This window comes from Macaca fascicularis, chromosome 3, assembly GCF_037993035.2.
Source record: "Macaca fascicularis isolate 582-1 chromosome 3, T2T-MFA8v1.1".
In the NCBI taxonomy this organism is placed as follows: Eukaryota; Metazoa; Chordata; class Mammalia; order Primates; family Cercopithecidae; genus Macaca; species Macaca fascicularis.
This window is the reverse complement of record NC_088377.1, coordinates 186,295,188-186,311,746: the sequence shown is the minus strand read 5'-3', so window position 1 is coordinate 186,311,746 and position 16,559 is coordinate 186,295,188. Positions and strand designations below refer to the sequence as shown.

Here is a 16,559-nt window from a genome sequence, read left to right as displayed (position 1 = left end):
TATGCAGTTAATGAACCTAATTTCTAAAACTTGTCTTTTTGTTGGAATTTGTTGTCAATTTTTATGTGCTTCTTTGGAATATGTGTTCTTTTAGTTGGAACCAAGCAAAATTCTCAATGTTTTCAATTCAATCCTAGATAGACATTATATAAAATAGTAGTAAAGACTTATATGTAAGGTCTATATTTACTATATCTTAGTAAAATGTATATAAAAGCTTCTTCAATACTGTTTTTAAAGGAATAAGACAATAAACATGAAATCAGTGTGAAATAAGTTGGTGTCAAGTATCTGAGCATAAGTTGTGGTCTTGATAACCTCCAACATATGTGACAGTTGATTTCAGTCTCTCTATGAGTAGTTTTCTCACTGATTGTGATTTTTTTTTTTTTTTTTACTACTTTTCAAGCCTCTCATGGAATAGTCAAAACATGTAATTTCTGTATGCTTTAACATATGCAGAAAGGAAACAAATATGAACCAAAGGTCTTTGGTTCAGTCGATTCTTATAAGCCTAGCCTTAGCAATGATTAGTCATTTGCGTCAGCAAATTTCCATTAAAAAGTATTTATGCAATCAAATTACCAAGCTCTGTAAGCATGTCAACATTATTAGGTCTTTGAATCAAAATGATGAAAGGTGAAAATGATTAGTGCATTTTAAAGAGAATTTACAACAGAAGTCTTAGTATTAAAGAACCTTACACAACAAACTGTGAAGGCATATTTATCTTCAATTATTGATTAGATTAGTTTAGTAATATATTTTAGTCTGTTCGTTATCAAATGCTATAAATCACAGGTCTCAAAGTTATCCATGCACAGCTATGAATCATTTTGGAATACTGGAGGAGGGAGGAATGTGTATGCAAAAGTGCTATGTTTCTCCGATCATGCATGAACTCAAAATAAATTTTCAGAGTGAGACCATTTTAAGCAGCTGCAGGAAGTCAGTTTACAACTAAATTTAATCAGAGGCATTGTTTTTTATGGCTATTCTATTTCATAAAGTATGTTCCTGACAGAACCCTTTTCCCTTCCTGCACTGTGGAGAGAGTCTTCAGAAATAAATTATCTTCCAGTAATTTTTTTAGAGAATGCGAGATCATTTGTCAAAAGTTTTGAGTAGCATGTGGCTTTTTAAATTTTACTTTTTTTAAAAAAAGAAAGTTGAATTGTTTTAGTGATTGTTACTATAAGAGCTCATGTTTTCTTGTCACGTTTTAAACTTATTTTTAATAGATTTTTAGATCAATGAGTTAAGAAGTGACGGTTGAAAGTAATCGCATAATACCACACATACAAAATTGTATCTTAAAAAGTTGTGGAACGGTCCCTGTCTGGTTTTTCGTACACACTTACGTTATCGCACATACACGTCTTCTTGCAAACACACACTTGGGTTCTTCCTGCATGATTTTCTTGTTATTAAAAGTTGGGATTTGTATTATTGGGTCAAGAGCAAACAGAAAAACTCCAACACTAGACAGGATGGCTTATATTATTTGTTGACACATCATTATAGAGGGCAGGACATTTTAGTTGATGATAGGATTGCAACTGAGCTATCCATCGTCTTCCAATTGTTAGGGAACAGAAGTGACAGCTGGAATTCAAGTTAAGCAAGGGCTAGTGAATAAATTTTATGGGAAAATATCCAAATGGCAATTACACAAAGATGAGCACTGAACTGTCACTTGCAGTGTGGGGTTAGAAATCTGAGAGTTATTTGAGGTGTGTTCCTTAAAGCCTTCAGTTTTGCTTCTGTAGCCAGCAAGGTCAAGAATATGCTGAAGAAGCTCAGGGCATTTAAAATATAACAGAAGATATTATACCACACTAAGAAAAAAGTCATTGTGTGTGTGTACATGATATGCAATATACTTAACTACAGTATAGTTAACTCTGGCTGTTATTAGCTTTTTGAAGTAGAAGAGAGCTAGAGAAAGTCAGAGGAAGGGAACTTAAATGATGAATAAGAGGGCATTTAGTCTCTGAATGATTAGACTGAAAGGAACTAAAATAAAAAATCATAAGTATTAAAAATGCTGACTTCTCTAAATCCTATGATTTCTAATTACAAGGAGCAGTTTGGTTGAATGAGACTAACCGTGCTTCTGCTTAGACTACAGGGAGGATGGTGTTGTCCCTCTCTACGGGGCTTAGACCAGGGAGCACTTTCTTTTGACCTTGGATATCAGGTTCCATCCATTGCTGCTGGGCATCATGTAGGGGTGCCGACACCTGGGCGTGTTACCCAGGGCTACAGGAGCCATGAGAGGAGAAGATGTGTATGCATTAACAGTGTTTAAAAGATTTTTTAAAATCTTTGTGCCATCTAAATGTTGAAAAAAGCCTATTATTTTCAAACCATTGGCGTGCCCTTGGAAATATCAAGGAGCAGGTTTTAGATACAAATGGAGGTTTTGTTTTTTTTCTTTTTTACAGAACACTATGTAATTCAGTTCTAAAAGCCTCCTGCTTTCTTCCATGTGTTATGCATCATTATCTTTCAAAACTCACCCATGTGTTGTGTCTCCCCAGAAATCTTCGTTTCCAGAGACCCAAGTTAGGAATGAATTTTCTAAGCAGTCCTTCACCGTAATGCCACATGATGTTGAAATTATCCATGGGAGCTTCTATTTAATTGGGAAAAATTCCCTGTTCTTGTTTTATTCATCAGTTTTGATAACTAATAGATGATAAGTAAATATTTTTAACTAAACATCGTTACTCCTTTTAGACAGTTCACCCTGAAAATAATTTCCCCACATATTCAGTTAAGCAAGTAGATGACAAATCCTAAATAATTTAAGGGTGTTTCGTGGCTAGATTTCTTACCTTACCAGATTTGTTACATTATTATTCTGTGTCTCTCTTACATAATTTGTCCTTGAAGTTCTCTTATCCAGCACGTCCATTATCAAACATTTACCACATCATATTAGAGTCACCTCTTTACATATTCCCACCAGCCTGTAACCTCAGTGAAAGCATACATTTCTCTAGCATTTTTACTGTCTCATCCCCAGCAATTAGTTCTTAACTATGTGCTTAAGAGTTATTAAAGAATGATTAGAAATACTCGTCAAGACTTCATGTAACATACTGTCATAGATTGCAGTGTGAATGTTTCTGACCCAAAAAGTAATTCTTAAGATTATTTTTATTCAGGAGGAGAATCAGAGACCAATACCAAAATCTCTTCTGGTAACAGTATTAGGACTTATTTAACTTTTTTGTATTTGTGTGGGTTTTTAGTTGTAAAGAACAAGAACTCTGGCCAATGTAAACAAGAATCAAAAGTGGTATAATTAATAGAGAAAGTGGGAAGGCTGGGGGAGTATGCAGGAATTGGGAGGCTTGGGAAACAGTTAGGAAGCAAGGGAAGCTGGAAGCCAGATCCACAGCTATGCTTACACTCCAAGAACAAGTGAGGACTTGCACTTAGCCACCTGTGAGCCGGCCACTGGGTGGACTACAGGTGAATTCCGAACTGTGTCTCTTTTCTAGTGTAATATCGTGTTCAACTGAGTTGAGGTGGTTCTGAGGGACTGTCTGCCTATGTCCTTGTTTCTAGTGGTTGTGTTTATTTCTGGAGTGGGATTTGCCTCCCGTCAAGACTGAGACCATACTAGTTTCTGCACACCTAAGTGGGACCAGCCAACTACAAATACAAACAAAAGAATCCTTATGAGTACACATCTGCAGCGTCTTTTCTCTGCTGCCTGTGCTGTCTTCATACCCTAGGGCAGTCTAATGGTCTTTATTAATCTCCTCCTTACTTCTCCCTCCCCACACACCTCCCTAACTTACTGGGGTATAAAATGCCCCTGGTTGGGAACTGTTTTTCTTCCTCATTATCTAATGACAGTGAAAGGGAAATAAATGGTCATCTGTCATGCAAATGAGTGACAAAAATGCCTCTCATGTATTCTGAGAAATTTAATAACATTCTTTTCAAATTTTAAAAAAAGTATATAGGAAGTATAATTCCTCTTTAGTTTTATAAATTTTTTTTTAATCAAAAGATTCTTATTTTCTGAATTCATGTTACATTTGTTTCCAAGTAAACTTTAAAATTTTACTCTTACGATTCATAACTTTCCAGGGAGAGGGTTGTGCATTTTTTTAAGATATCTTTTGCATTTAAAAATATCTCCCCCCCTTAATGAAATATTACCAAGACAAGCTTATATTTTACAACATAGAGCTTTCTTTAGTTGGTTTGGGTCTTCGTGACAACTAAGTGAGAGAATAACATTATTTTTCTAATTCGTAATATATAAAAAGCTTTACCTTCATTACTTAAAGGTAAAGCTTTAATTTAAATATACAATACTAGTAAATTTTTACAAAATTTCCCAAGATGACAACTTCCCAGATTTAGTTCTTTTAATTAAAAAATATTTAAAGTGAGAAATAATTAAGAAAAAAATTGCTTTGACTTCCAGCACAGTAGTTAAAAGGGCAGCTGAAGCTTAGAAGCTTAGGATGCAGTTTTCTTTGTAGAGCCAGCATCATCTTTTTCCCCACTTCATGTAAAATTCACTTATTTATCACTAGCGGCCTCTAGTGTATATTCAGTTTTTTTCCTGCTCGACTGTACATTAGTTGGTTATTAGTAACTGGAGAGCTGTTCCATGTGTTAGGAACAAGAAAAACAACTACAGTTTGTATCATCTTGGCATTTTATCAGTCAGTAAAAAGAACATTTTTGCATAATAGTGTGGTCTTATGATTCCTATTAGCAGTAATAGGGCTTTCCCAGCGACTTTCCTCCATGTGGCAGTTGCTCGCCAAAGCTTAATTCTGATGTGGGAGGAAGAGAGTTAGTGATCATGCATTACACTGATGCCCTCTAATGCTTTTAATGGGATGTAATCAAATTAGGATACAGGAGGCAAGGATTATCAAAGTGAGATTTTAGCCAAATTGTGTGACAAAAATCTGAACTGAACTTATTTATTTTAATTGAGCCTATTTGTTCAATTTTAAATAAAACCATATTCAAGTAATTTTCGATGCAGTCATAATTACAAAATATATAAAGATAAACACCTCAAATTTGTATCATTTAGTATTTACCTTTCTTTTGAACTTTATATGTTTTAAAAGACAAATTCTCTGCTATCACCTCTAACTTTTCCCCTACTTATCGATATAGGATTATTATAATGAATTTGGGGAATAGAGGAAGACATAAAGAAAAAATTAAAATAACCTAAAATCCCACTCCTATGGATAACTTCTGTTAATATTTTTACATATATAATTTTTTTCAAATTTACATTTTTGTATGTTTATTGCTCAGTGTATGTATGTGTGCACATGTAATGAAATACAGATTTTTATCTATAAGTTGCTTTACATCATGCCTATTTTTAACATTATATTATGAATATGTTACCAGGTCATTATGTATAAATTTTGTTACATTTTTATCTCTCAGCCATTCTCCATATATCAGAAAGGTACGTAGCTCATACCTTGTCTTTTTTGTTTTGTTTTGTTTTTCTTTTTTTTTTTTGAGACAGAGTCTCACTTTGTTGCCCAGACTGGAGTGCAGTGGCGCAATGTCGGCTCACTACAACCTCTGCCTCCTGGGTTCAAATGATTCTCCTGCCTCAGCCTCCCAAGTAGCTGGGACTACAGATGTGCGCCACCATGCCCAGCTAATTTTTGTATTTTTAGTAGAGACAGGGTTTTGCCAGGCTGGTTTCGAACTCCTGACCTTAGGTGATCCACCCACCTTGGCCTCCCAAAGTGCTGGGATTACAGGCGTAAGCCATTGTGCCTAGCCAACTTATAAGTTTTTTATAAGTAAAACTTTGGTAAATAAAACTTTGTTAAGTATTATAGAAACATTAAGTATTATTATAAGTGTATGAGTTTCTGACAGAGTAGTTTCACAGATGTTAAGATATGGGCCAGAAGTTATAAATTTTAAAAAATGTATTTAAGTCTAAGTTGACAACTTGCTTTCCAGAATATTTGTGCTTAAGTTAACCTTCATCAACAGTATAAGACAATTTACATTTCTCTCTGCTCTTGCCAGCTTTATTAACTTAAGTTGTATTGATATATTATGTAGGAAATCACATTCCATTATTATTTTAGCATATTTTAATTATGGAGTCATTCCGTATAACAGGCATTATTGTAGTCACCTGTGATGCAGCAGAGAACAAAATACTTGACTTCATTGACCTTCCATAGAGGAAATCAGCAAGATAAATAATTAAAATATAAAGTATGTTACTAGTGAGAAGGAGAATAGTAATGCAGGAGAAGGGATAGCATGCTTTGCAGTAGGTTGTTAGCAATTAAAGTGAGGGAGAGCCTCACCGAGCAAGTGACTTCTGAGTTAAGACCTGCAGGAGGTAGAGAAGCAAGCCATTTGCTCAGCCAAAGGAAGAACCTTCCAGGAAGCGAGGATGCTTGTGCAGAAGCCCTGAGACATGAGAATGATACCAGTTAGCTTTTGCTGTATCAAAAGCCACCCCCAAAATCAGTGGCTTTATTTTTTTTTATTTTTTATTTTTTTGTTGAGACAGAGTCTCGCTTTGTCGCCCAGACTGGAGTGCAGTGGCCGGATCTCAGCTCACTGCAAGCTCCGCCTCCCGGGTTCACGCCATTCTCCTGCCTCAGCCTCCCGAGTAGCTGGGACTACAGACGCCCGCCACCTCGCCCGGCTAGGTTTTTTTGTATTTTTTAGTAGAGACGGGGTTTCACCGTGTTAGCCAGGATGGTCTCGATCTCCTGACCTTGTGATCCGCCCGTCTCGGCCTCCCAAAGTGCTGGGATTACAGGCTTGAGCCACCGCGCCCGGCCAAATCAGTGGCTTTAAACAATGATTGATGGATTTACTCACAAGTCTAAGGTTCAGCTAGGCAGATCTTGTGGGCTCATTCATGTGCCAGTTACGTGGGTTGGTAAAGGAAAACTATTTCTGTACTCACAACACTTCTGCCACTAAATGTCTGGGTTTTATACATCAATTTGCCAGTGGTCATCAACTGGGTATACAACAGTTTAATTCAGTCTGACATTATTCAGAATAAGCACAGACCACCACCCTCCGACACACACAGGTAAAGGACTTAGTCTCACTAGATGGCCCCGCACTTTAAATGCCAGTTGCAACTCGTGGGTCCTCAGAACTCCCTCCTCGTGTTTGGTAATTTGCTGTAATGGCTCACAGAACTCAGGGAAATGCTTATGTTTACAATTTATTTAGAAAAGGATGTTATAAAGGATGAATGTGAACAGCCAGATGATGTGGTACACAGGGTGGGATCTGGAGAAGGCCTAGTGCAGGAGCTTCTGTCCCCCTTGGATTTGGGATACACTACCCTCCCGGCATGTGGATATGTTCCCCAACCTGAAAGCTCTCTGAACCACGTTGTTTAGGGTTTTTACATGGGGGTTCTGTTACATGGGCATGATTGATTACTTCATTGGCCATCGGTGATTAGCATAATCTGTAGCTCCACTGGGAGTGGTGGGTGTGAACATTCCACACTCTGATCATGCCGTTGTCTTTCTTGGAAATCAGCCTCCAACTTGAAACTCTCCTAGAGGCCCCCAGTCACCAGTCATCTCCTAGGATACCAAAAGACACCCATTACTGTGGAGATTCCAAGAGTCTTGGCAACTGTTTTATCAGAAACCAGAAGAGAAGACCAAATGTATATTTCCTCTTATATCATGATATCACAGTTGGGTAGGCAGTTTTGTTGATGATGTCAGCATGTAGAAAAGACTCAGGTGTTTAGAGGTGGGATGTCTGTAAGCTGTACCTGACTCCAGTCTCATCCTCCATCCATCAGGCATGCTCAGAATTACTCTCATGGCAACAGGGGAGGGTTCCAAGAGAGCAAAGGGACGGCTGCAGCTCCACTTGAGGCCTCCATTGCTAACTGCCGTGCTGTCACTTCCACTGCATTTTTTTAAGTGAAAGCAGGTTTCAAGGCTAATATGAATTCTCGAGGTGGGGAAACAGTGTGGAAAGTCACATTATAAAGGGGTATAGATTGGGAGGAGGAAATAATTATGGATAATTGTGCAAACGATCTACAAGTGGAGATAATGAGGGGAACTTACGAGGAAGGAGAGTGATCAGAAAGATAACAGGGTAGATCTTAAAGCGCCTTTGTAGATAATATTGATGATTTACTGTGAATGAGATGGGAAGTCATTGGAAGGTTTTGAGCAGAGGAATGCCATCAGCTGTTTTTTCAGGATCGTACCATGGAGGATGCAAAGAAAGAGCTAGACTGAGATTGTATTTTTGCCTATAAAACTGGCTGACAAATCAGTTACTAGGTGCAAGAAAGAAAAGTCAAGGATGACTCCAAGAAAAGTCAAGGATTTTGAACTAACAACTAGAAAAGAATGATTTTTCCTTAGATGAGATTGAGGAGGTTGTAAGAGTAGTGGTTTCAGTAGGGGAAAGGGCAGAGATTCAGTGATTTGAGTTTGAGTTATTTATCCATCTCATGTTGAGTATGTTGTTGGATACAGAGTCATCAGTATGTAGAGAGCCATATAAGGCCATGAGACATGAGACAGTGAGATAACCTAATGACTGCACACAGAAGAGAAAATAAGTACAGATACTGAGCTGTGGAACACTCCAGTGTTAAAAATTCTGAGGGACAAAGCAGGAGTAACCCGTGAGTTGGGGGAAAACCAGGAAACTATAGTCACGGTCCTTAAATGATGAAAGAAAATCAAGGAATACAGTGATCATTTGTGTTATGTACTTCTGATGGGTAAAGTAACAGGTTAATTGACCATTAGATTTAGCAATATGGAAGTCTTTGACATTGGAAAATATGTATATATGTGTGTGTGTGTGCATTTGTGTGTGATTAGAGATTAATAAGGTATTTAAATTCCTTCCTTTTTGTGTCATGTCTTTTTTCTATTTTATTTTTCCTATATGATTTTATTTTCATTTAATAAGCCATTGGGATCAACTCTGTTTGAACAAGGATACTCACCCTTTGTCTTTTGTATTTCTTTTAAATGTTTTTCCTGATACTCTTTTTAATTTTAATAATAGTCATCTCATGATTTTATGATTTCTGGGTGGCCTATACAAAAGCCACTGTCATCTGGCTGCATTCTTTTGGATTCCTACAATGCAGAGATCAACATTAAATACCGTAGAGAACCACCCATGCTCTCGTCTCTGTCTTTTAAGACAGTGACTCATACATCTATATAATGGATAACTGCAGCAAGATAAAAACAGAAACTATCCAAGGTAGAAAATACAGTACTTACTTCACCAAGAAAGTGTATGCCTTAAGACATTCTTTTTTTGTGTGTTCGTGTCATTTTCTTAAGAAAGGTTTTGGTTCCTGCTGTGAGGGAAGCTGTATTGGAAAGGCAGAATCAAGATGAAAAACACTCCCCTAGCAGAAACTGTAGCTAGGCAGCTTATTACTCTTTGCTTTGGAAAACTTGGGAGGAGCAGACAACCTATTAGTGACCCTAATGGCATTTATCACTAGTTGTATTTACTGAATTCTGTGGATTATGTCTCAGCTGAATCACAGAGAAAAGCATAAAGCAAACAAATTACACAAAGTAATTCACTACCCGTGAGCTAGCTTTTTATATTTGTTAAGGTGAAGAGTTGGCATTAACCTATAAATATACTTTAGGACTCTTTCATGTTTGTAAATCAGAAAAGATGAAACCTTCCACTGTGGACTACATGGGGGTTACCATGATTCTTCTAAATATATATATATCGCATTTTCTGGCACTACCTTACCCCACTGCCGCTACCACGTCCTTCTAGGAAAATAACTCCGTAGGTTACTTTCTGTTCAAATAACCTTTCATTCTTCTCACCCCTTCTGGCCTCTTTTGGAAAACAAATAATTACAACAAATGACTGAAGGGGAAGTGACCTGATGTTCAGAGCCAGAGGAAATATTTACTTGTACAACTTTTACTGAATACATTAATATTATACAAAGCCCTGTTTTGGGGCTAAGAGATCCTGCAGAGTCACTCACTCTTTAAAAACTGTAGCATGGCTAGCCACACGTAAGTACAAGTGATTGAGAAGTCAGCTATATCTTAGTCTGATTGGGCTGTTATTATTTTTTTCTTCAACTTTTATTTTAAGTTCAGGGATACATGTGCAGGATGTGCAGGTTTGTTATATAGGTAAACGTGTGCCATGGCGGTTTGCTGCACAGATCATCCCATCACCTAGGTATTAAGCCCAGCATCCATTAGCTATTCTTCCTGATGCTCTCCCTCCCCTACCCGCAACAACAGGCTCCAGTGTGTGTTGTTCCCCACCATGTGTCCATGTGTTCTCATCACTCAGCCCCCACTTAGAAGTGAGAGCATGCGGTGTTTGATTTTCTGTTCCTGCGTTAGTTTGCTGAGGATAATGGTTTCCAACCCCATCCATGTCCCTGCAAAGGACATGAGGACATGATCTTGTTCCTTTTTATGGCTGCACAGTTTTCCATGGTGTACATGTACCACATTTTCTTTATCCAGTCTATCATTGATGGTCATTTCAGTTGATTCCATGTCTTTGCTATTGTGAATAGTGCTGCAGTGAACATACGTGTGCATGTATCTTTATAATAGAACCATTTGTATTTCTTTGGATATATACCTAATAATGAGATTGCTAAATCAAATGGTATTTCTGCCTCTAGGTCTTTGAGGTATCGCCACACTGTCTTCCACAATGGTTGAACTAATTTACGCACCCACCAACAGTGCATTCCTTTTTCTCCTCGACCTCATGAGCATCTGTCGTTTTTTGACTTTTTAATAATATCCATTCTGACTGGCATGAGATGGTATCTCATTGTGGTTTTGATTTGCATTTCTCTAATGACCGGTGATGTTAAGCTCTTTTTCATGTGTTTGTTGGCCATATGTATGTCTTGTTTTGAGAAGTGTCTGTTGATGTACTTTGCCCACTTCTTAATGGGGTGGTTGTTTTTTTTCTTGTAAATTTGTTTAAGTTCTTTGTAGACTCTGGATATAAGACCTTTGTCAGATGAATCGACTGCAGAAATTCTGTCCTATTCTGTAGGTTGTCTGTTCACTCTTATGAGCAATTGTGAATGGGAGCTTATTGATGATTTGCTTGTCTGCTTGCCTGTTATTGATTTATAGGAATGCTAGCAATTTTTGCCTGAGACTTTGCTAAAGTTGCTTATCAGCTTAAGAAGCTTTTGGGCTGAGACAGTGGGGTTTTTTAGCTATTACAACCCCTGCTGTTTTCTGTTTTTCACTTACGTGGTGAATTTTCCTTCATCCCTTTATTTTGAGCCTATGTGCGTCTTTGCCTATGAGATGGGTCTCTTGAAGATAGCATACCAGTGTTTCTTGGCTCTTTATCCAGCTTCCCATTCTGTATCTTTTAATTGGGGCATTCAGCCCACTTACATTGCTGAAAACTCAGAAAGCCAGAGTGCCTCGTTTCTTCCAAATGACTGCAACACCCCTCTAGTGAGGGCACAGACCTGAGCTGAGGCTGAGATGGCTGAGGTGACAGAAGTAGGCTTCAGAAGGTGGGCAATAGTGAACTTCGCTGAGCTAAAGGAGCATGTTGTAACCCAGTATAAAGAAGCTAAGAGTTATGATAAAAACAATGCAGTAGCTGATAGCCGGAATAACCAGTTTAGAGAGAAACATAACCAACCCGATGGGGCTGAAAAACGCAACATGAGAAATTCACAATGTAATCACAAGTATCAATAGTGGAATACACCAAGCAGAGGAAAGAATTTCAGAACTTGAAGACTGTCTTACTGAAATAAGATAGGCAGACAAGAATAGAGATAAAAGAATGAAAGGAATGAATGAAACCTCTGAGAAATTTGGGATTAAGTAAAGAGACTGAACCTATGACTGAGGTACCCGAAAGAGATGGGGAGAATGGAGCCAAGTTGGAAAACACACTTCCGGATATCATCCAGGAGAGCTTCCCAAACTAGCAACATAGGCCAACATTCAAATTCTTGAAATGCAGAGAACCCCAGTAAGGTACTCCATGGGAGGATCAACCACAAGACGCATAATCAGCAGATTCTCCACCATGGAAATGAAAGAGAAGGCCGGGCGTGGTGGCTCAAGCCTGTAATCCCAGCACTTTGGGAGGCCGAGACGGGCGGATCACGAGTTCAGGAGATTGAAATCATCCTGGCTAACACGGTGAAACCCCGTCTCTACTAAAAAATAGGAAAAACTAGCCGGGCGAGGTGGCGGGTGCTTGTAGTCCCAGCTACTCGGGAGGCTGAGGCAGGAGAATGGCGGGAACCCGGGAGGCGGAGCTTGCAGTGAGCCGAGATCGCGCCACTGCACTCCAGGCTGGGTGATAGAGCGAGACTCCGTCTCAAAAAAAAAAAAAAAAAAAAAAAAAAAGAGAAAATGTTTAGGGCAGCCAGAAAGAAAGGCCATACCACCTACAAAGGGAAGCCCATCAGGCTAACAGCAGACCTTTCAGCAGAAACTCTACAAGCCAGAAGAGATTGGGGACCAATATTCAATATTCTTAAAGAAAATAATTTCCAACCCAGAATTTCATATCTGGCCAAACTAAGCTTCATAAGCGACAGAGAAATAAAATCCTTTTCAGATAGGCAAATGCTGAGGGAATTTGTCATCACCAGGCCTTGCAAGACCTCTTGAAGAAAGCACTAAACACGGTCCTTTTCAGGACCCTGAAATATTTGTAGTGGTATTACCAGCCACTACAAAAACACACTGAAGTACAGATCAGTGACACTATGAAGCAACCACATAAATGTGTCTGCAGAACAACCAGCTAGCATCACGATGACAGGATCAAATTCACACATGACAATACTGCCCTTAAGTGATTGGGCTGTTAAAACAAAATATTATAAACAGTGTGGTTCATAAGCAACAGAAGCTTATTTCTCACAGTTCTGGAGCCTGTAGTGTCCAAGATCATGGCACTAGCAGCTTCTGTGTCTGGTGAGGGACTGTTTTCTGGTTCATAAATGGTGTCTTCTCACTTTGTCCTCACATAGTGGAAGAGGCAGACAGCGTCAGGCCTCTTTTGTAAAGACACTAATCTCACCTAATCCTCTCCAAAGGCCTCACCTCTTGATACCATCACATTGAGAATTAGGTTTCCACATATGAATTTTGGCGGAGGGAGGCATCAATATTCAGACCATGGCAAGCTGTGAGCTAAGAAATGAAGTGGCCTTCACGGTCTTCCTTGCTCCTCCTTCATTTCATACCATTTCTTTTACAAACGCTTTTGTCTTCCTGCTTTTCTTTCCATTCCCTGAATGTGGGTATTATTTTTCTCTCTCACCCTCTTTCCATGGCTTCATTTATTTATTTGGACTTTTCTTGTCGTATCAATTACTAGGAAGCCTTTCCTTCCTTTTCTCCTACTAGCTTGCTCCCCCAAGCCTTGCACTGTTGTGTGCCACTGTAGCACTGTAGCATTACTTATAGTGTCAGTTCCATGATGGTCTGGCTTGTCTATCCCTACTCTTAGACTTCAAACCTATTGGGACTGTGACAACTATTGTATCGGTAGTCTAGTGTATATAAAACACATATTTAATAAATATTTGATGAATTTGATTAAGTATCCTATATATGGAGGATTCACCAGTGTGTAGTTTTGGCTCTGGCCTCTCCTGAGCCCTCCTTCTGCATTTGCAACTTTCAGCTGAACTTGGACCCTGAAATATTCTATAATCTCAAACTCTGTCTAAAATATTGTTCTTATTCTTGTTATTTATAAGACTCACATACAGTTTTTTTATTTTAAAATTAAGATAGTATACTGTTTACACAAGAGAATGTTGAGAAATATGATTAGAAAGGTTGAGTGAATCAGCTTATAGAATGCCTTAGTGACTTGCCTATCTTTATAGGAATAGATGGTGGTGACTTGTTAGAAGAGTTTTATATTAAATCATTCTGCTTGCTGTGTGTTTAGATGGGCAGCAGTAAGCCTTAATTAAGTAAATAGCAACCCACTTTTCTTTTTCTCAGGATCTTTCAGGAATGATGAAAGAGAATAAAATGACTATAGTCTGTGTGCTTAAGTGTAATTATAAATTTTGCTTTTTGGAATCACATCATATAACACATGTGATTTAGTACAGAAACTATCTTCACAGAAACTCCTGTTTAGTTCTTGCCGTATTAATCACCTCAGAGAAAATTTGCTAGGTTATATGTAGTACATAAAAATTAATGTATTGTTTATTGTATCTCATATGTAGTACCTAATTCAATTGTATACAATTGTGTGTGCACAGTTTTTGCTCTCTGTGCATGTATTGTTTATATGCTATAATTTTTATTTCCTTTGTCCTATTTTCTTAGTAATTTCATCTTTCTTTTTCTAGAGAAAAGGAGACAATACATTTTGGGCAAAGAATTGATAGTAAATTTTAAAACTGCTTTTCATCGAAAACCTTTTTACCTTAGGTTTGCTATTGACTTTATCTTTTTCTTCCTTAGATCTCATCCTTCCTTTTCTCCAACTAGACAAGTCATTAATTAAAAATGTAAGCTGGTTCTCTAGACTGGAAATAATCTCATTTGCAGAAGCTGCTGGTCACTTTATATAGAGTTTTCTGAACCTTGAAATCCTAGCAAAACCATGAAAGCAGACCCAATATTTTCTTTCCTATAGGGAAAACCTGTCATCATGAGTCATGAAAGTTACTGACAACACATTCTGCCACCTAAATGTATAATACTAAACTGCTAGCGTTGGAGATACAATGAAATAATGTTGGATAAAGCATACTAAGCCTAGTATAATAGTGTCTTAGCAAATGTTACACTGAATATTAAATTTTTAAATTAAATATGTGATTATGAAATTACTGTTATATATTAAGAATAATCTTTATGTAACATTTTAGGTGCTGATTAAAATTTGAAATTATAATGTAAGGCAATGATGAAGTGACTTTTTAAAATGTATCTTTTTCAAAATTTATGTGTGCCTGAACTATAAAATATTTCAAAATTAGCTGTATATTCGTTAAATATAATATGAATAAATACTAAATATAAGATCTAACTAAATATATAATCTAGTGGGACAACTTAAACTAGTGTAAATAAGTAAGATACAATATGAGTAGGAAAATTAAAATTTTTAACTTGCTTTAATATAATTGGTTTCAATTAATATCAGTATTATTGTGTAGAGTAGATCTTTAGCATTGTTGATAGTTTTTTAGAAACTGATTTTAAGCAAAATGACATAAGAGAAAACCCATTTTACCCTAGGCTAATTTATATCAGCAAGAGTTAAGTTCTTACGGCATATTTCTGGTCACAAAAGCATCACCAAACTTCTGAATAAAGACCAAACAGTTCTAATATTTAACACTGAAATAAATATGAGCTATATGTACATTTAAGAAAAATCAATAAAAATCACTTCTCAGCCTTTTAGCTAAGATCAAGTGAAGAAAGATCAATAAAAACAAGTAAGATAATTATTTACCAGCTCATTTCAGTTCAGGGTAATGGGCAGTTGGAGCTTCTCTGGGCAGCTCAGGGGACAAAGAACTGACCCAGGACAGGACACATTCTGCTCTGAGGCACACTTACACACACACACACTCTCTCTCTCTCTCTTTCTCTCTCTCTCACTCACATAGTGGGACTGTGTAGACAGCCAGTTCACCGAAAGTGCACATCTTGGGATGTAGGTAGAAACCAGAGTACTTAAGAGAAAACCCACATAGACGTGGTGAGATCATGCAGACCCTATACATACGATGGCCCTAGCCAGGTTTTTCCCTCATCAACCTTATAAGGAAATGACCTTGAATGAAAGGACGTTATTCAAGGATCTTGATACAGTTTGGCTCCGTGTCATCACCCGAATCTCACCTCGAATTGTAATCTCCATAATCCCCATGTGTCAAGGGTGGGACCAGGTGGAGGTAATTGGACCATGGGGACAGTTCCCCCTTGCTGTTCTCGTGTTAGTGGGTGAGACTCACGGGATCTGATGGTTTTATAAGCATCTGGTATTTCCCCTGCTTGTTCTCACTCCGTCCTGCCACCCTGTGAAGAAGGTGCCTGTTTCTCCTTTGCCTTCTGCCATGATTGTAAGTTTCCTGAGGACTCTCCAGCAATATGGAACTGTGAATCAATTACACCTCTTTCCTTTATAAATTACCCAGTCTCGGATGTTTCTTCATAGCAGTGTGAGAATGGACTAACACATTTATATAAATGGAGCTTTTAAAGCCTCAGCTAATTCTGATAGAAGTCATAGTCCATTCTAGAGAGTACTAATTACAGTTGATTAAAGAAGGGAGAAAAGACAGAAAGGTATGTGTTAGAGAACATACTTTTTATGATTTCATCCCTCTTAAATCGATTGAATCTTGTTTTATGGCCTAAAACAGGGGTTGGAAAACTACTCTAAACAGAGGTTTCCTGGAGCACAGCCATTCCCATTGTCTTCTTATTTTCTACAGCTGCTATCATGCTGCCATGGCAGAGATAAGCAGTTGTGACAGAGACCTTATAGCC

The 16,559-nt window shown here is 37.8% G+C and overlaps 1 protein-coding gene across 5 annotated transcripts in view; it reads left to right on the top strand.

The window, feature by feature from the left end:
* TPK1 (thiamin pyrophosphokinase 1) overlaps window positions 1-16,559 on the top strand; it is a 391,064-nt gene that overhangs the window by 170,570 nt on the left and 203,935 nt on the right. The window lies entirely within an intron of this gene.